The 20,883-nt window shown below is 35.7% G+C and overlaps 1 protein-coding gene across 2 annotated transcripts in view; it reads right to left on the bottom strand.

Annotated features, from left to right (window-relative positions):
* ZNF385D (zinc finger protein 385D) overlaps nt 1–20,883 on the bottom strand; it is a 971,783-nt gene that overhangs the window by 782,617 nt on the left and 168,283 nt on the right. The window contains exon 1 of one of the 2 annotated variants that reach the window (XM_032162308.2): nt 4,943–5,016. The exons of the other annotated variant lie outside the window; for it this stretch is intronic. The gene's annotated coding sequence lies outside the window, so the exon portion shown is untranslated. Of the gene's footprint in view, nt 1–4,942; nt 5,017–20,883 lie in introns of those variants that run through there. 2 annotated transcript variants of the gene reach the window in all.

Genomic DNA, 20,883 nt, shown 5'->3' with positions numbered 1-20,883 from the left:
ACTGGGTTTCTTAGACCTGAAAAGAAGGCAAGGAAGAAACTTAATACAAGTCTTAAAGCAAATAAAGGAATATTATTAATTGAAGGTGGTTTTTAGCTTCTGTCCACTTCTATTAATGACAGAAAAATAATGAGTTAAAACTATAGCATGAATAGTTAAGATTACATATAGTATTATTAAAAGAGGAAGTTCCTTGGACATTTTTCCTTTTCATTTTTCATAGTCATCTATGAAAATTTTTTTTTTTCTAATTTGAGATGGAGTCTCACTCTGTCACCCAGGCTGGAGTGCAGTGTGCAGTGACGCAATCTCGGCTCACTACAACCTCTGCCTCCCGGGTTCAAGCGATTCTCCTGCCTGAGCCTCTCGAGTAGGTGGGACTACAGGCACACACCACCATGCCCAGCTAATTTTTGTATTTTTAGTAGAGACAGTGTTTCACCATATTGGCCAGGCTGGTCTCAAACTCCTGACCTCGTGATTTACCCGCCTCGGCCTCCCAAGAATGAGAAGTTTTAAAACCAAGGATTCTTTATGAAAGTTACTTACAAAAGTATATTTCTATTGTGTCATTAATATATATATTTTCATTTAAAAATGGGTTTAGTAGATTATTAAACTGTAATTGCCCTTTTGAATCTTGCTTCCTAATTAAAATGGAACTTGGCAAAATGGAGGTCTTAGAACTATTAGTTATTTTTTCACCTTTCCCGTAGCTTTAGTTTTTTTAAATTTAATTTTTAACAAATTGTTTTTGCATTTTTTATATTTTACTTTTATACTGTGAAAGAACTGTTAATTAAAAAAAGAAAGTTCCATTTTTTATTTAGGTTAAGATTTAAGAAATGTAGGGTACAAAACCATGAGTTTCACTTTGTCAGTATGTCAATTTTAAACTAAATATCAACTCCAATTCTCTGGTGAATTCAAAGATCACTTTTAGGAGCTCTGATCATTAATTTACTTACAGTAGTGGTACAAAAAGCAAGGATTATCAAAATGTGCTGATTGTAACATGTTCAAGTTGTGTGGCCTCCAGCAAACCCTTCACCCCTCTGACTCTGTTCTCCCATTTGTAAGAAGGAGTTGAACAAATGATCTCTATTCCCTTCCAATGCAATAAATCCTGGCCCACTTGGAAAAGTGCTATTTCACACTCATGTTCATGGAACCATTATTGACCTCAGGGCAACATGGTGCTTTGTCTTTAAAGTATATCTCAAAAATTTTTGTTTGATTTGACTTCAAGGGATATAAATCATTTCAACATATATTTCATCATTTAATTTTCCTCTAATTGTGGCAGATCTCAAATCTTCAACACTGTGTGTGTTAATTTATAAAACTTTTGCATTTGATGATGCTCTCAGAATTCAACTACACAAGCAAAAGACTAGATGGTACTAGATCCAAAGATAGACAAATGGGGCCAGGTACAGTGGCTCATGCCTGTAATCTCAGCACTTTGGGAGGCTGAAGCCGGTGGATTACCTGAGGTCAGGAATTCAAGACCAGCCTGTCCAACATGGTGAAACCCTGTCTCTACTTACAAATACAAAAATTAGCCAGGCGTGGGGGCAGGTGCCTATATTCCCAGCTACTCAGGAGGCTGAGGTAGGAGAAATGCTTAAACTGGGAGGAGGAGGTTGCTCTCCAGCCTGGGTGACGAGAGTGAAACTATGTCTCAAACAAAACAAAACAAAAAAGGACAAATGGACTACATTGCCATGAAGTTCCTTCACATGCTAAGATGTTATAGATTTGTGGCCCCATAGATACCCGTTTTCAAAATTTGTAGTGGTGTCACTTGGTCATTTTTTTATCTTTTTTTTTTTTTAATCCTGCCTTACCCTGAGTTTTTAGGTAGGTTACAGTATGTTTTAAGTAAACATGAATTTTCTTCCAGAAATGCTGTAATCAGGAGATACCTGACTGTACATTGGATACTGTTATTTACTATCAACTTCAGTTCATTATATCTATAATCTACCAATGAGGGAGCAATCTACTTTACCCGATCCAAAATTCCAGTGATAAAAACTGAAAAGGTTGTAGAAACTTTAAAATTGTAAGTTTCAAGTAATAAATGTATAGATCAATAATAACTGGGGACAGAAACGAAATACTAAGAGAGCATTTGAGCCAAATTAAATGGCATAATAGACAAATGTTTAGATATAATATTGTCAGGGTCATACTCATTTCTAATTCAGTGGTGCTCGTGAGTAAAAACAACTTTTATTGCAGGCTTAATGCAAGCTAAACTACAATTTTATGTGCAAAAACCATGGACAGTGACAATGTTTTTTTCCTAAAACAAGTAATACATGTATTTAAATATGAGCTACCCATTCAATGTTCACTTTGTTTCTTTCTTTTTGAGATGGAGTCTCACTCTGTCGTCCAGGCTGGAGTGCAGTGGCGTGATCTTGGCTCACTGCAACCTCCGCCTCCCGGGTTCAAGCAATTCTCCTACCTCAGCCTACTGAGTAGCTGGGATTACAGGCACCTGCCACCACACCCATCTAATTTTTTATTTTTAGTAGAGACAGGGATACACCATCTGGGCCAGGCTGATCTTGAATTCCTAACCTCGTGATCCACCCGCCTTGGCCTTCCAAAGTGCTGGGATTACAGGCGTGAGCCACCATGCCCGGCCCACTTTCTTTTTTAAAAATAAAAGATTTCTGTCCCACCTGGAAAAGCACCCTGGGGAGAAAGATGTTATTTTGTCTGAAATCTGTGCAGATAAAGGGATGTTATTGCTGACTGTATTGTAGATTTAACCACGTGTTAACCTGATAACTTTCTTTATTGCATGACAGGACAGTGGCAGAAGGTGGCATGAAAGAGTAGATCTCTACTCAACTCATGTTGGCTTGTTTTAGTTCAACTTTTAATAATATTTTACTAAAATTGTAAATAGGCAAAACTTGGGACTTTCCTGGACAAACACTCACACTCTCTTAAATAATGTTTCCAAATTCTACTAGTTTTGCATTCTGATTGCTTAATTAAGCAAGTTTACTTCATGTAACTGGAGTTAGAAAGTGAGGTTTTTCTTTAGGAACTTCAAAATAAGAAAGGTCTCTGAAGAATTAATCTGTGAAATCAATACAAAATGTGTCAGAAAAAAAATCTGCACAGTCATCTTGGAGAGAAAGAATGCTCCCAGGCCAGCACGAGTTCAGAAGTAATGTGACGTAACTTGAATAAACACATCCAGAGACATGAAGAAAAACTGACTTCAAGGAAATGGTCAACCACGGAAACACATGAACAAGTCAGAGAAGGGAGTGTCACCTGGGTCTGTTAAAGCACTCTTCAGTGGGGACAAGTCTTCTAGTTAAAACTTGGCTAGTGGCATGACCATCTCTGTCATCAGAGACATTGCAGGCTGCCATGTCCTGAAGTTATAAAATTATTGTTTCATTTCACTTTACCTGTCCTGATTTCATGACCATCATGCAACCTTCTGATTTTGATCTGACTTTCCTTATAAGTCTAATACAATGAGCTGGGTCACAAGAATTTGACATATTTTTGGTCTCATGAGAATAATTTCCTACTGAAATCCCAGCATCTTACTTAATTTCATGCTCTTACGAGATAGGTTAGACCCCAGTATTCATAAAATATGTCTTGTTCAAAAGAAGTATTTAGAGTAACTGGCAAATACTGTATTTGAGATTATTCATAATCAACTGGCATTTTATGAAGGACATTAATGAAAATGTCAGTATTTTTAGTGTTTATTTATAAATGATTATAAACACTTCTATAATGTTACTAACTACAAATGCTAATTCACTTAATCCTCAAAGTACTGCCAGTGAGGTAGGTACTGTAATTATCCCCAGTGTACAGATGAGAAAACAGATTCACAGCCAGTAAGTGGCAGAGCTGGGTTTTGAACTCAGGCTCTGGCTTTAGAGTCAGGGCCTAATGACATCCTAGATTATAACAAATGAGGAGATCACACAATCTAAAATCTTCCCACATATAAAAAGACATGAATAAATTCTTCAAAAATTTCGTAGCCATTCTTCACTAATATTTCTTTGTTTCTTTGTTCAGTTCCTTTTTCTAGCATCAACTTTTAACTGGCATCTTCTACTGTGGAAATACACTGCAGTCATTTATTTAACTGAAATCTATTAAAATAAGAGTGCTAAACACTAATCAACACCATATGTTTTTCAATTAACTGGTGATACATATCTATTTCTCAAGCTCATGATAGCTAATGGAGCACTTTGGGTGGTTTAAACTATTTAAGACCATAATTAATTTAGAAAAATCAACTTATAAAATATGAAAACTTTCCTATGGTGACTTTTTTCTCTCTCTCCCTCTCACCCTTCACACACACACACACACACAGACACACACACACACAAAGACATATATGTACTTTTAAAATATTACATAGATATTCCATTTCATTCTTTTTGTAAGGAGAATGAAGTTAGTGAAGAAACCAGAAGGGAACAAAATTCTCATGAGGAATACTTAGACATTTTACTCAAATTAAAATTTAACATTAAACTTGAAAACATTATAATAGATATATATTTAATTAAAATGAGGAAATATTATTTTAACATTGGTTTATAACTTGTGGAGTAAAATAGCAAAGGAGGCTCAACTGTGTAGAATCATATATTTATTCTGACAGTGATAATAGCTGTCCACAATAATGTAGAGTTGTCACTGGGATGCAGTTGGCCACTGAGAGACTATCTTTCCCAGCCTTCCTTTCTCCTAGGGTAGCTGTGGTAGGCAGAATGATGCAAGCTCTACACACAAGAATATCCACACTCTACTCTCCAGAACCTGTGAATATGGCAAAGAGGACGTTGCATGTCATTAAGTAAGTGGGTCTAGAAATCCTGCACCTTGTTAGAATTCATGAAGTTGCAATCGATAACCCAAACTTCACCTTTCAATACCAGAAACGGAGTGTACCCAGGAATCACGGGGGAAAGATGGGAAAAGAAGAGCCCTAAGAGGCAGAAACTGAATTTTCAAAGTTTATTCTGTGGACAAAGACAAAGCATTAGATTTATTTTAGTAAGTAAAATTACAGATTTGTAGTTTCATAAGATACTGCTGGCAACACTATAAAGAGACACTTGGAGCGGAGAGATGAAAGACCAATGGTAATTAAAACAGTATTTCCTGCTAAATCATACCTGTAATAGTTTTGCTTCATATAGGAAAGTGCACTGGAAGAAACACACTGACTCTGCTGTATGTTTTAGCAAGTTATTGTCTGAATGTGTTTACATACAAATTTGTATGTATAGTTTTTTTTTTTTTTTTTTTTTTTGAGACAAAGTCTTTCTCTGTTGCCAAGGCTGGAGTCCAGCGGCGTGATCTCTGCTCACTGCAAGCTCCGCCTCCTGGGTTCATGACATTCTCCTGCCTCAGCCTCCCGAGTAGCTGGGACTACAGGCACCCGCCACCACACCCGGATAATTTTTTGTATTTTTTAGAAAAGACGGGGTTTCCCCATGTTAGCCAGGATGGTATCAATCTCCTGACCTCGTGATCCGCCTGTCTCAGCCTCCCAAAGTGCTGTGATTACAGGCATGAGCCATCACGCCAGACCATGTGCGTACTTTTTAAAATATTTTCAAATATCTTGAGAAATATCTTCTCATGGTATTAGGAAGTTTTTTATTTTAAGCATTTGTATTTCATTTCTTCTTTTCTTTTCTTGTTAGGACTGGCAGTTCATCTCTAACACTGGTTACAAAGACAAGTAAATAAAAATAAGTATTCAAATGACATTAGAAACAATCCAGCTGGATTGCTGCTGAGCAGAGAATATACGCTGATTTAGCGCAAGTTCTCTTAGAAAGCCCAACAGCCTCCTAGGCTTAGCAGAAAAACCAGCGTTTTTTGTTTGTTTGTTTCTCTTCATTAGATGTACAATCCATTCCTTAACTGGTAACTCCAACATTTCTACAGTTTTTTCCAGGTGGAATTCTTGTCTTTTAGGGTTAAGTTTTGCTCATATACTAAAGTTGGCCCCAAGGTCATCCCTGACTTGTTATGAACTGTTTCTCAACTGGGATTCTGAGAGAGGATCCATTAGGCATGCCCTATGGCATAAACTGCAAGTGATGGATTAACTTCTCTATTACATATCCAGAATGGCACAGATAGGAACCATACATGGGGCAACTGAGAAAATGTCACTAGAATCATCTCTTCTGTGGTTCAGACAAAGAAACCAAACTAACCAGAGCCTAACACAAATATATACATTGCTGTCCTCAGTCTACACCTTGAGATCTTATATAAAATACTAATTTCACAGACTTATGACAATTCATAATATTCAAACCTCTGTTCAGAGACGCAAGTGAGAACTGAGGGGAGATTTGAATCAGGAATAAGGGAACCCAAAGGAGGAAAAAAGAGAAGAAAAAAGGAAGGTTCAATATTATTGAGCAAATTTGGACTGGTTTGTAGATTTGCAGATCTAAAGTGTTAATAAATTGTTTATTATTATCTAGAAAGAGGCATTACAGAAATACTTGTCTTTATCTTCCTGCTCACCACCAAAAATCTGATATTTTTAGATTTGTATGCCTTGTACGTTAGGTGATGACAATAAGCCAAATTTAAATAGCTCAAAGTTGTTTTGTTTGGCATACCGCAAAACAGCCATTAATAGACACAGACATGGGCGCAGCCAATTCCACACTGCCTTGTGTCCTGTTGAAAGTGTCCTGTTGTTCATTAAGCACAAGCATTTCCTTCCAAATGATATTAGGATATTCCAGAAGTGAGTTCTACTTACAGAGCTATATAAATGCTAACCCTCATATACCATCTGTTATTCTTTGCTAATTCTAACACAGTTTTGCCCTGATCTGTTTGCACTATTTGGAAAAATGAACACTTACCGATTAAATTCAACAATAAAAATGGCCCAGTGGGTGTAATGAAGCAATAAAAAAAACAGTATTCTTGGTAAGTGTTGCCATCACAGTTTGAGATTTTATATTGCTGCTGAGGAGTAATTTCTAAAACAATTACTTGTGGGCAAATATATTAATAATATTCAAATACAGTCAAAGTTGAAAATCCAATCTATGAGATGGGAAATTTTAAGTTCAGGCTGACACTGTGTCTATGATATGGTACATCCTCTGGGCTCACATGCTGCAGCATGTATTAATTTTATTCCAGCTGTGCCCTCTGTGATGACAGTGCATTTACAAGGTATAGTAAATAGGTTTTGTTGCAGATAATTCTTTTCTGTTATTCATCTAGTTTTAAATTCATGTATTAGTAACCTTAATTGCATTTCAAATGAGTGGAAAGTTCCTTTTGAAGTGTCTAGAGGCAATTTTTCCAAATATATGTGTCAAGGAATTTGTCGTGGTCACTGAATATAATGGCTAGCAGCCACAAGTTCATAAAGTAATTGCTAATATCGTTAAGTTCTAAAGGTCAAGGTTATATAAATACTAACCTAGTGATATGGGACAAGCCCACTAGGACCATCTGGAGTAACCTGGTATTGAAGGAAAATTAAATATCAACATACAAAACTGCTCTCTATGAATAACCTTATTTCTTTAGTATTTTTTAGTGAAGCTGCAATCCTTGAAACATATCCATACACAGGAAATACTAAGTTCTATAACAAAGGTACAGGCTATTTTTTTTTCTCTTTACACTAGATAGATTTCCATTCTTATAATTTGGGGTGTAACTTAACTTAGTTTAACATGATAAGTCACATGACCTACCACTTTACAATAACTATGAAGGGTACTCTGTGAATTTCTAAAATGTAAAATCATCTGTGATAAATACCTAAAAGTCATATTCAAACAAGTTTTTCTCCCTTAAATTACGACTGTTAATCATCTATAAGAAATTTGTGCGTTTTTAAAGAAATTGGCAGTAATTATTGGTTAACATAGTGAATTAAGTTAAATACAGAATTATTTTAAAAAAAATAAACATAGGGGCCGGGCATGGTGGCTCACGCCTGTAATCCCAGCACTTTAGGAGGCCGAGGCAGGTGGATCACGAGGTCAGGAGATCGAGATCATCCTGGCTAACACGGTGAATCCCTGTCTCTACTAAAAATACAAAAACTTAGCCGGGCGAGGTGGCGGGCGCCTGTAGTCCCAGCTACTCGGGAGGCTGAGGCAGGAGAATGGCCTGAACCCCAGGGGGCGGAGCCTGCAGTGAGCCGAGATTGCGCCACTGCACTCCAGCCTGGGAGACAGCAAGACTCTGTCTCAAAAAAAAATAAGTAAATAAACATAGAAAGTCCACAGCAGAAATTGCTTTTTCTATTATTAATTTGGTTAAACAATTATTATTGGTCTAATTAAATATATTTTTAAATAGTGTGCAATATTGACCTTATAAGACAATTTTGCAGCCGGGCGCAGTGGCTCACACCTGTAATCACAGCACTTTGGGAGGCCAAGGTGGGCGCATCACCTGACGTCAGGAGTTCAAGACCAGCCTCAACATGGAGAAACCTCGTCTCTACTAAAAACAGAAAATTAGCCGGGCGTGGTGGTGCATGCCTGTAATGACAGCTACTCGGGAGGCTGAGGCAGGAGAATTGTTTTAACCTGGGAGGCGGAGGTTGCAGTGAGACGAGATCGCGCCACTGCACTTCAGCCTGGGCAACAAGAGCACAACTCCGCCAAACGAAAAAAAAAAAAAAAAAAAAACCAATTTTGCCTAATGTGATCACTTAGAGGTGTTACTAGAGCATATTCTTCTTTTAGAGTTAATTCTAGGTGTAGAATATGTATGATAAAATATGAACATTCTGTTCTTACTAAAGATCTATTGTCTTTAAATGTTTAAGCTGATGAAGTTGTTCAAAAATTGAGAGACACTAATACAATGTGTAGTACTTGTACTTGCAAAACAGTAATTAATGAATAAATGTTTTGACTCATATTCTAAAGAATCATAAAATAAAGACTATCATTAAAATATTTCAGTGAAGGAATAACCTAGGCCTTATTGAAAATTACCACTTTATGAGAAAAACAAGGAGAATGTATCAATATTTTACTTACTACTGATGCTTATTAAATAAGTCTGATGTACCAATCTATAAAAAAACAATGGTAATTTCCAGATTCAACTAAGAAAGCATGATTCCTCTTAACTCTGCCTTGTTTAGGAATTGACATAATGATGAAGAGGGTATGATTTTTTTTCTGCCCATCTACCCTGAAATGGCTCCATCATTCATCTCTTTCTCCATCCCACTTACTCAAGTGATTCTTTCAATGACAGTGCCCTGTCCCTAACCTCAGGGTTTAGAAACGTGGCCCCAAGATTAACAGATTGCAGTGACTTAGTCCAAAGGAGGACATACCAGCCAAACCGGGTCAGAGAACTTCTGAGAGATTTGGTGTTCAGATGCTGAGAGTTGCTTTCTTTTCCCCTCATTTGCAAGCTGAGATGTCTGCATTGAGTTGCCAATAGCCTTTGCTTCCCCACAACAAAGAAATCATATTGTAGCCTGAGAAAATGAAGCTGTTCTAGCCACTTCTAAGATTGTTCCTACTGAACCTCACCTCTTGTTATTCATGCTGTCATGTAGTCCCCTTCCATAATAAACAGGGCTAACACATGTAACCAATAGCACACACTGCAAAACTGATGGTGTGTGACTCCTCGGGCTAGTTCACAAGACTTCTGCCTTACACTGTCTTAGATCATCTCTGAGGGAAACCAGCTGCCATGTTGTGAAGAAGCTCAGGCAAGCCACGTGTGTGCACTACCATGTTGAAAATGGACCCTCCAAATCCAATCAAGCCTTCAAGAGATTACTGATGTCATGGCCAACATCCTGACTGCAACCTCATGAAAAAACCTCCGCAAACGCTTCCTAACCAAGCTTCTTCTGAACTCCAGACCTATAGAAAATGTGTGAGATAATTGTTCTTCAGCCGAGTCAAGACCCTAAGAAGATGGGGGTGGAATTTTGCCTCCCTTACACAAATTCTTGCCACGACTTAGTGACACCTTTAATGAACTGAGCACTGGGTTAAAGTTTTCTCTAATTCTTAAATAACTCTGCTAGGTAGATTGCCATTATTATGATCAAACCATACTGAATGTTTGAGTACCTTGACTAAGAAATAAAACTGGGTTTTTTGACAAAGGTCTATTTAATACCAATGGCCAAGTTCCTTCCACCATGACTCCACAGTTCCTAGTTTCATATACTTACATTAATCTCAGATAAGACGAGAGTAACTGTTTATAACACTCTTCATTCAAAGAAAATTCTTAGTTATCACAAATTAAATTTTAATTGTTTGAAAATTAATAATTCCTTCTTATGAATAGTTTATATCTCAACCACATTGAGGAAGTGGTTCATTTGACACCTTCCTTCAATATTTCCCCTCCAGGTAGAATACACTCTTTCACAGTATAGCCTTTATTAATTAAAAATGGCTTTCTCTTCCTAATAGATTATAAAATACTGAGTCAGTAATTTGAGCTTAGTCGTTATTTGTACACATTTTTCTATTATAAAGTGATACAATCGTTCCAATTTTGAAATAGAAGAAAAAATTTAAAATCTTATCCTATTTACTCACTTATTTTCCCAAAACTTATTATATATGATATTAACCAATATTACATAGGATGTGTGAGATCTAAGGACAAATTAACTTGGAAAAATATGGGTTAAAAGAATTTTAGCAGAATTATTTCCTGTAGTATATCTTAGAATCTTTATTGTTTTGATCTGTATTGTAACTTCAAAATTGAAGATTACGTGCAGTTTTTCTAATTTATTTGACCACTGAACTCTTTCATCATAAAGCTTCTGGATCAGTGTTCCATGAAACTTTGGGAATAAGTTCAATATTCTGTTATATATTGTGGCTCTTCTTACTTTTGTAAATAAGTCCAGGATAAATATCCTTAGGTATTTACATCGTGTTTCATATGTTTTGGGAAATTCTAGGGTAAATATCCAAAGCCTCAAAGATATAAATATTGTTCAAAAGATTATTAGCAACTTAATTTTTTCATCTATAGTTTTAAATGGCTTTCAAAATGATTATAACTGCTTTTAGAATACAATCAAGTCATGGGAATGTCAGTTTTATTGAACTATTATCAGCATTAGGTAGTGCATTTTTTCCTTAATTTTGCTAGTGAAACAAGTGGAAAATGATAACTTACAGCTATGACAATTTTTATTTTTGATTAGGAGTTATGTTTTATTAGAATTTCCTCTTTATGCAACATATACTTCCGAACTTTACACATGTATGCATGGTAACATAGAAGAATTATTTTTAAGAGTTTTATAATCTCTCATGCTTAGTACATATCAACTATTAGATTTTGATTATTGATAATTTATTAAATTTTAATTTTACATAAGCTATTTTTGCCAAAATTAAAGTATTAATTTTGTCATACACATGGGTGCTATTTTACTATTCCTTCCATATTACAGATAAAAGCAAACTATATTTACCCTAGGGCTTTGCTGTTGTTGTTTTGGGTTTTTTGAATTAAAATTTAATTCAATCTGACAGGTATTTTTGGTGCATAATACAGAGTTAGTCCTTAAGTTTTCATTTTCCCTCAAATAGCTAACCAATTATACAGAGAAGTTTCATTTTTTAAAATCTTATTTTCCATTTATATCTTTCGTCTTTAATCCACTGCTTTTAGTTTTCAGTTTACAGTAAAATTCACTGTCATTTTTGTAAAATTCCATAAATTTTAACATATATTTAAATTTGTGTAACCACCAATAAAATCAGCACATAAAATACCACATCAGCCCCCAAATCTTCCTTGCGTTATTCATTTGTAGGCATACCCTTTTTATACCTGGCAATTACTAATCTGTTCTATGCCATTAGTTTTTTCTTTTCAAGAATATAAGTAGAATAAAAAAGTGTGTGCCCCTTTGAGACTGGCTTTTTAAATCAGGCTGATGCTTTTGAGATATTTCCAAATTATGTGTATTAATAGCTTGTTCTTTTTGTTACTGAGAAGTTCTCCATAGTATGAAGATACCACAATTTGCGTATTTATTCACCCGTTGAAGGACACTAGGGTTTTTCCAAATTTTTGGTAATTATAAATCTTTCATACAGGCTTTTTTGTGAATATAAGTTTTTATTTATCTAGAGTAAATACCAAGGACAATATTTTGGTCATTAGATACTTAACTTTATAAGAAACTGCAAATTATTTTCCCCCCAAGAAAGTATTATTGTGAATTTCTACCAGCAATTTATGAGAGTTCCAATTGCTCCCCATTGTCATTAGCAGTTGGTATCATAAGTACTTTTTAAAGTTTTAGACATATTAATGGTTTCTAGTGGAATCACACCGTGGTTTTAATTTGCATTTCCTTAATGACTGATGATATTGAACATTTTTTTTCTTAACTCCTAGTTCAAAGGAAGAAACATATTTTAATGTGTTTACGTGTCATACCTATATTCTTTTTGCTGAAGTATTTGTTCAACTCTGTTGACTGGAGTTTTGAGATTATGTACACACAGATACACACAAACATATATGTATATATTTTCTTTCTAGATATAAGTCTTTTGTTGGCAGGGCCAGCCTGAAGGCCACTCATTAATTTTTTTCCTTAATGTACTATGCTTTTTATGCCATATATAAGAACACTTTTTCCTGATACAGTTCACGAAGATTTTCTCGTATATGTTCTACTTTTATAGTTTTACATTTTGAAATCTGTGGTCCAAACATTATGAGCGACTTACAGGTTATTTATAGTGTCAAATTTTCAAAAATGACTACACTTTTTACACTACTAACAAAGCATGAGGATGCCTGTAGTACTGATCTCTAGCCAGCATTAGATATTATGTATTTTTTAATGTTTGTTTGTTCATTGCAGCACTATTCACAATAGCAAAGACATGGAATCAACCTAAATGCCTATCAATGATAGACTGGATAAAGAAAATGTTATACATATACACCATGAAATATTATACAGCCATAAAAAAGAACGAGATCACGCTCTTTACAGGGACGTGGATGGAGCTGGAGACCATTATCCTTAGCAAACTAACACAGGAACAGAAAACCAAATACTGCATGTTCTCATTTATAAGTGTGAGCTAAATGATGAGAACACACGGACACATAGAGGAGAACGATACACACTGGGGTCTTTTGGAGGGTAGAGGGCAAGAGGAGGAAGAGGATCAGGAAAAATAACTAATGGATAGTAGGCTTAATACTTGTGTGATGAAATAGTGTGTACAATGAACCCAGATGACACAAGTTTACCTATGTAACAAAACTGCAATTGTACCCCTGCACTTACAATAAAAGTTAAAAAATAAATAAATGTTTGCTAATTGAATAGGTGGAAAACAGTTACAGCTATGTATGTAGGTTTTGAGTATTCTTATCTGCATTCTTATTGCTATACCGACTTTGTTTTGTTCAGCATTTCACAGGATATTCTTTGTCATTCTTTTACTTCATATCTTATGTTTATTTAGAGTGTGTATTTTGTAACAATAGAAGTAGGATTGTCACTTGATTATATTATTTACATTTGATAACACATATATTTGAATTTAAATCTATGTTCTATTTGTTTTCTATTTTCTCCTTTCATTCTTTTTTCTTTCTCTTGCCTTTTGATTGAACTATTTTGTTTTTATTGCATTTATTCTCTGTTATCTTGATGATAATACTTTGGTTTATTATTCTTTTATTTCTTATTCCAGAGATTACAACATCTATCCTCTATTTATTAGAGTCCATTGCAGATTGCTAATTTTACCATATATTGAAAAATTCCAGAACCTGTCAACACCTTGATTTTGCTCATGTCTCACTTGTTTTACATCATTTAGTATAATTCTACATTTGTTTAAACCCCAAAATACATTGTTGTCATTTTAAAGTTATTATTTTTTAGTTTTACTACACATTCACCATTTTGATGATTAGTTTCTTAGTGTACTAATCTGCTTTTAACTGAGATCGTTTTCCCTCACTCTAGAGATTGTCCTTAATAGTTATTGAGCATGGGTCTGCAGGTGGCAAATTCTTTTACTTTTCTTTGCCCAAAAATATCTTAATGTTAATTTTATTTTTGAAGGATGTTTTCAATAGATACAGAATCTATTTTGGCAGGTATTTTTATTTCTTAATTTGTAAGTATTATTTCACAAAATTTGGCTTCCAATTTTTCTGGGGAAAAGTCAGCTTTCACATAATTTTCACATAATTTTTAGTCCGATGTTTTATTTTCCTTTTGCCTTTCCTTTTTAATGGTGGAATTTTTAAAAAGATGTTTGGTGCAATTTTTGCTGAATTTATTCTGCTTGGTGTTTTTGAATTTGTAATTTGACGTATTTTGTCAGTAGCAGAAAATTCTTGGGCAATATTTCTTTGACTATTACTTTTATTCTAGGCTCCTTCTCCTCTTCTAGGACTATAGTTACACCTGCATTAGAACTTTTCATGATGAACCATATATCTCTATCATTTTTCCTGTATTTTTCCATATCTGTTTCCTACCCATGATTTATTCCAGATGTTTTAGTGAGTTGTTTACAGCTCATGAAATCTCTCCAGCTTTGACCAATTGGCAGTTCGACTCATCTATATTTGACTTTGACTTGTTTGTTCAAAACGGTGAAAAATGTTTATACAATTCATAAACTACTCCAGAAGACGTTTGCCTCTTCCAGGGAATGAGCTCTGGGCCCTTACTTCTAGAGTGCAGGGCTTCAGGAGAGTCAGGTCAAAGTCTGGAGCTCTACCCAAGCTTTTACTCCATACCATAAACTCCAATGTTTTTCACTCCTGTTGTATGAGTCAGCCACATGCTCTCCTTATAATAGCAGCTTCCCTTCCCCTGCATTCTGTTCAGATTCTGGGACTCATGACCCTACATGGTTTAGGGTAAGACAAATGTCTTGATGAACAAAAGCTGCTTAAAACATCTCCCTTACTTCCTTTTGGTTTCCTTTCCTCTAGCATCTTGCCTTCAGAAGACTTGCTTTCGTTTATTGTGCTTAGACTTCAAACAGCTTTTTGTTGTCATTTTATGTAGCTTTCATAGTTGTGTGGAGGGAAGACTGGCTTCATACAACCACTTGGTCATAGTGAGAAGGTGACGTCCCCTTTTACTTTCTACCCTATATATTTGTGTATTGCTTTTCAACACGTATGTATTTATGAATTCTCATATACAATCTTTAAAGGAAAATAAATGGTTTAATTATCAGGATTGAAAATGGAGAATTGACACAGAAACTGTGTATACAGTAATGCAGTTATGAGAATATTTAAGACAAGAGAGTCAAAATAAACAAAGAATTTCTAGTAGCTGGATTTGGCAGGTTTACCTAGTAAGTTTAAAAGTTAAGATTAAGTTTAAAGATAAAGATTGTATATTTAGAAATAAGAGGACAACAATATTCTCAATTTATGATGTTGAGGTAACCATTGATATTTGCAGCAAAAACATATTAGGGTTGACTTGTGAAAGGATTCTCAATGAGAGAAAGCTTCAAGATAATTAATGATCTGATACTAAGCATTGTGGAAGAAAGCTGTAAGTCTTTTATACATGGGAAATAATTGATGAAACCTTGTTTATAGAAATACACTTTCATAGAATGAAGAAAACAAGAGAGAAGTTATGTTTTCTAATATTACTGAATTGTAGGTATTTGTAAAGCAAGAACATTTTGAAAAATTCATCTCAGTGAAAACCTGGCCTCGACATGTTTAGAATCTTTTGGACCTTTAATTTTTTTTCTCACATTTTATGCTGATATATAATTTAAACAAATGACTACCTCTTTGTAATACTATTATAAAAATGTGTACATGGCAGGAAGGCATGGTAAGTAAACACACATTCACTATAAAATTAAACAACTGAGTAAATAGCCTTTCCCCAGTCTTCATATATGAGATCTTGTCCCATCTAACTTTCTTAAGTTAGATTTCACCACTTCTTTTAAAGAGAAATCAGCTGTTATTAGACTCATCATATTCCCCTCGTGCTACACATTAACTGAAAGAGTGAGCAGCAACTTCTTTGCTGAATGGAATTGCTGTACATTTCAATAAGTCTGTCTTAACATCTGCAAAATATAAATTCCACATCTACTACTGTTTAATAAGTCTCATGATTATTGATCTTTACAAGTATCCATCCTTATTGACTGGTCTCACATTTTACTTCTGCTGTTTTGTAACTCTCAGAATCTCTTAGCTCTGCGATTTGAAAAGAAGGCAAAAAAACCAAACACACAAAAACATAACCTCATCTCCACATTGTTTTTGCCATTTTAAGGTCTGAAGTTTTTGTTTCTGTCTCCTCCACCCTGATTTTCCATCCCTTTGTTTCACTAAGCTATAATTGTCTGCCCAATGTAGATTACATTTTACATCTCAGATCAGAGAAACATGTGGAAGGAAATGCAGAAGTTAAAAATAACATGATTTGAATGTTTTATTCAATGCATACTTAAATAGGCAGCATCATTAACAACACTGATTGACAATATGGCTGAATGCAAAAGCTATCCAAAAAGGGAGTGTTAGCCCCTAGAAAACAACAAGATGCTAGGCCATGGTAATGTTAGCTTCAATGTTTCACTCGGCAGCTTCCATACTGTCAGGAAATTTGGCTTTTGGCTTTCTGACTTCAAGTTTAACATTACTGAAAAAGTCTGTAATGTACACTACAGAAGGGAAAAAGGAAGGGAAGTGGCACACATGGATTGTTAATACTAGAGGAGAACTGTGCTAATCCCAGAAGATTTCCTATTGTTAGCCTCATTGTTCAGATGGAAACACTGCAGTAAAAAATTTTAAGTAAATTTCCTAAAGCAGCATACCCTTTTAAAGGGCTAAATTTAAATGAGGTATGGCCAACTGTAAGGTCAAAAACTGAAGACAGTTAATACCTAGTCAACAAAAAATATGCATATATGTGGTGTATAAGTAAAATTTATCAATTACATTTTTAAACAGGATAAAATGTGAAATTTTATAAAAAGGGACCCAAACAATAACAATAGCAATCACTATTTAACATTATGAATGCTCATTACATTCTAGAAACTCTTAAAAACTTTACCTCCTGGATTTATTTAATCATCAAAACAACTATAAAATAAGCACTAATATTTTTCCTATTTTATGGGTGGAGACTGTGTCAGCACAGAAAGGTTAAGATCATGTAACTAAAAGCTGTCAAAGAGGGAATAGGAACATCCGGAATCCTTGCCCTAACCATTACAACACAGGGCCATAGGATAATTTACATATCATAAATTTGATTAGGAAATTAATAGAAAGAGGTCAATTCACTTTTCATTAAACTTTCATCATGGCAGGATGACAAAGTCAACTGAGAGAAAATTAAATAATGTATTTTGCTTTATTCTTATTTTAATTCTTGAAGTTTAAATAATATCCAAACACTGTTTTCCACTCCTGTAACCATAAAACGTTTTTACTTATTTGTGAAAAAATAGTAGAGGTAGCTATCCTGATTTAAGTATGTTTACATATATACGTAGAAGAAAGCTCTAAATCTTTCATACATCGGAAATAATTGACGAGCCCTTGTTTAGAGAAATACACTTTCATAGAATAGATACAGAAAAAAAAGAGAGAAGTTAGGTTTTCTAATATTACTGAATTATAGGTATTTGTAAAGCAAGAACATTTAAAAACGTTTATCTCAACCAAAACATTGCCTTGACATGTTTAAATTCTATCAGACGTTTAATATTGTTTTTCTCTCACATTTTATGCTGATACATAATTTAAACAAATGACCACATATTTGTAATACTGTTATTAAAATGTGTACATGCAGGAAGGCATGGTAAGTAAGCACACATTCACTATAAAATTAAACAACTGAATATGTGTGTATATATATATAAATTTAATACTTTTGATAAAGCTGAATTATTTTCTCAGTTCTTCATTCAATTTAAATATAATCAGTTGCTTACTGGAGAAAACAACACATACAAAAATGTCCCAAACAAAATAAAGATCAACAAGAAAAAAGTGAGTGTGTTAGATAAATTGACATATTAAAAGAGTCCAGAAACATTTAGTTAAGGTTTCTATCGGTGGCTTTTGCACCTAAAGTTTTTTATTTCTATCTGAGTCAGGAAACTGGGAACTTGGAGGACTTCAGTCTGATTATTTGCCTTTTTCTAGTTCAATTTTTTTATTTTATTTTTTAAAATCTATGTAGTAATAGTTAACTATTATTATCTTACTGCAGCGATATAAAAACTAACTGATTTCAAATACAGCACATAAAAAGCTCATAGCAGAACCTATCAACAAGCTTTATTTGTTTCTGGCATCTGTTACTGACATTGTAAAAGGTCTTTGGAAGAAGTGAGAGCATTTTCTAGGAAGTGTTCAGATTCAGCCATGCCTCCTTCTCCTCACAAGCAAATGGAAGGACTTTTCAGAGAGATCACAGAAAATACTAGCATAATCTCCTGCTGCCATACAGGAAAGTGTGCCTGGGGGAGGTGAGTAACAACAAGTTTGGGTGCCTTGAAAATGTTCATTGGATGGAGGCAGAGCAAGATGGCCAAATGGAAGCTTCTACTGATTGTCCTCCTTGCAAAAATATCAAATGTAACAACTTTCTGTGCCAAAAAGCACCTTCATGAGAACCAAAAATCAGGTAAGTGATCACAGTACCTGGTTTTAACTTCATATCATTGAAAGAGGAACTGAAGAGGATAGGAAAGGCAGTGTGGAATTGCCAGTACTTCCTCTCTCTCCTGCACCCCAGCAGCAGATGCAGGATATGGACAGAGAATCTGTGTGCTTGGGGAAGAGAGAGCACATTGATTGTGGGACTTTGCATTGGCAGTCAGTGCTCCCAGCACAGAGCAGAAGTCATCTGGTGCCTATAAAGGGAGCACTTAGATAAGCTCTAGACAGAGGGGAATCACCCATTCCATTGGTTGAAACTTCAGTTTTGGCAAGCCTTGGCACTGTGGGCTAAAATGCTTTGGGGTTCTAAATAATCTTGAAATGCAATCTAAGCCACAAAAATTTTAACTCCTCAGCAAATCCTAGTGATGTGCTGGGCTTGGAACCAGTGAATGTGGGAGACATGCAACCTAGGGAGACATCAGCTGGGTGTCTATGGGAGTGCTTGTGCTACCCCTCCCTCAATCCCAGGCAGTGCAGCTCACAGGTCCAAAAGAAACCTGTCCCCTCCACTTGAGGAGAAGAGAGAGAATACAAAGACGACTTTGTCTTGCAACTTGGACACCCGCTTAGCCACAGTAGAATAGGGCAATGGGCAGAGTTGCAAGCCCCTCATTCCAGGGCCTAGCTCCCAGATGACATTTCTAGAAACACATTGGGACAGAAGGGAATATGCTGCCCTGAAGGGAAGAACCCAGTCCTAGCAGGATTTATCACCTGCTGACTAAAGAGTCCCTGAGTCCTGAATTATAAGCAGTGGTAACCAGGTAGTACACACAGTGGGCTGTACTGGCTTCAAAGTTGTGGTGGCTACAAGGAGAGATCCCTTCTGCTTGAGAAAAGCAGAGGAAAGAATAAAAGGAACTTTGTCTTGTAGCTTAGGTACCAGCTTAGCCACAGGGATAGACTATCAAGGAGCCTCTTGGGATTTGCAATTCTAGGCCTTGGCTCTTGGATGGCATTTGTGGACCCATCATGGGCCAGAGGGAAGCCCACTGCTTCCCACAGTCACCACTAGCTGACCGAAGATCTCCTGGACCTTATGTGAACATCAGCAGCAGCCTGGCAGTAGTCCAAATGGACCTGTGGTAGTGGTGGACATGGAAACAGACTCCTCTACCAGGGAAAGGAAAGAGAAAACAAAAGTGGGAATGACTTTGTCTTATGGTTTGAGTATCAGCTCAGTCACACTAGAACAGAGCATCAGGTAGATTTCTGAGATTCCAACTTCAAACCATGGCTTCTGGATGGCATCTCTGGACCTGCCTGGGGCCCAAGGAAACTTGTTGCCCTGAAGGGAAGAATAGAAGTCTGGGTGGCTTCATAATCTGCTGATTATGGAGACTTAGCGCTTTGAGCAAACATAGGTAGTAGTCAAGTGGTGGTTACAGTGCACCTTGGGTGAGACTCAGTACTGTGCTGGCTTTAGGTCTGATCCAGCACAGTCCCAATGGTGGTGGCTACAGGGTTGCTTCTTACACCACTCCCCCAGCTCCAGACAGCTCAGCAGAGAGAGGAGACTCTGTTTCCTCTCTGTTTGGAAGAATGTAAGGGAAGATAACAAGAGTTTCTACCTGGTAATCCAGAGAATTCTTCTGGCTCTTATCCAAGGTCACCAAGACAGTACCTCAAACAGTCTGTAAGAATTACAGCTTTACAGGGCCTGGGGTACTACCTAATGCAGATACAGCTGTAGTGACCAAGAACTTGTATGATAAAAACCAAGTTCCTCTGAATACCTGGAAAATCTTTCCCAGAATAATGGAAAAAAACAATCCCAGATTGTGAAAACTAAAATTAGTACTACTTTTCAATGCCCAGAAAGCAATGAACATCCACAAGCATCAGGAGCATTGAGAAAAACAGGACCTCCCCATACAAACTAACTAAGGCACAAGGGACCAATCCCAGAGAGACAGAAATATGTGACCTTTCAGATAGAGAATTCAGAACAGCTATGTTAAGGAAACTCAAAGAAATTCAAGAAAATACAGAGAAAGAATTTAGAGTCCTACCAGATATATTTAACAAAGATACTGAAATAATTAAAAAGAATCAAGCAGAAATTCTGGAATTGAAAAATGCAACTGATGTACTGAAAAATGCCAT

Source organism: Hylobates moloch, unplaced genomic scaffold (assembly GCF_009828535.3).
Source record: "Hylobates moloch isolate HMO894 unplaced genomic scaffold, HMol_V3 SCAFFOLD_8, whole genome shotgun sequence".
Classification (NCBI taxonomy): Eukaryota; Metazoa; Chordata; class Mammalia; order Primates; family Hylobatidae; genus Hylobates; species Hylobates moloch.
Note: the sequence above shows the minus strand (reverse complement) of the source record. Positions and strands in the feature narration are given on the sequence as shown.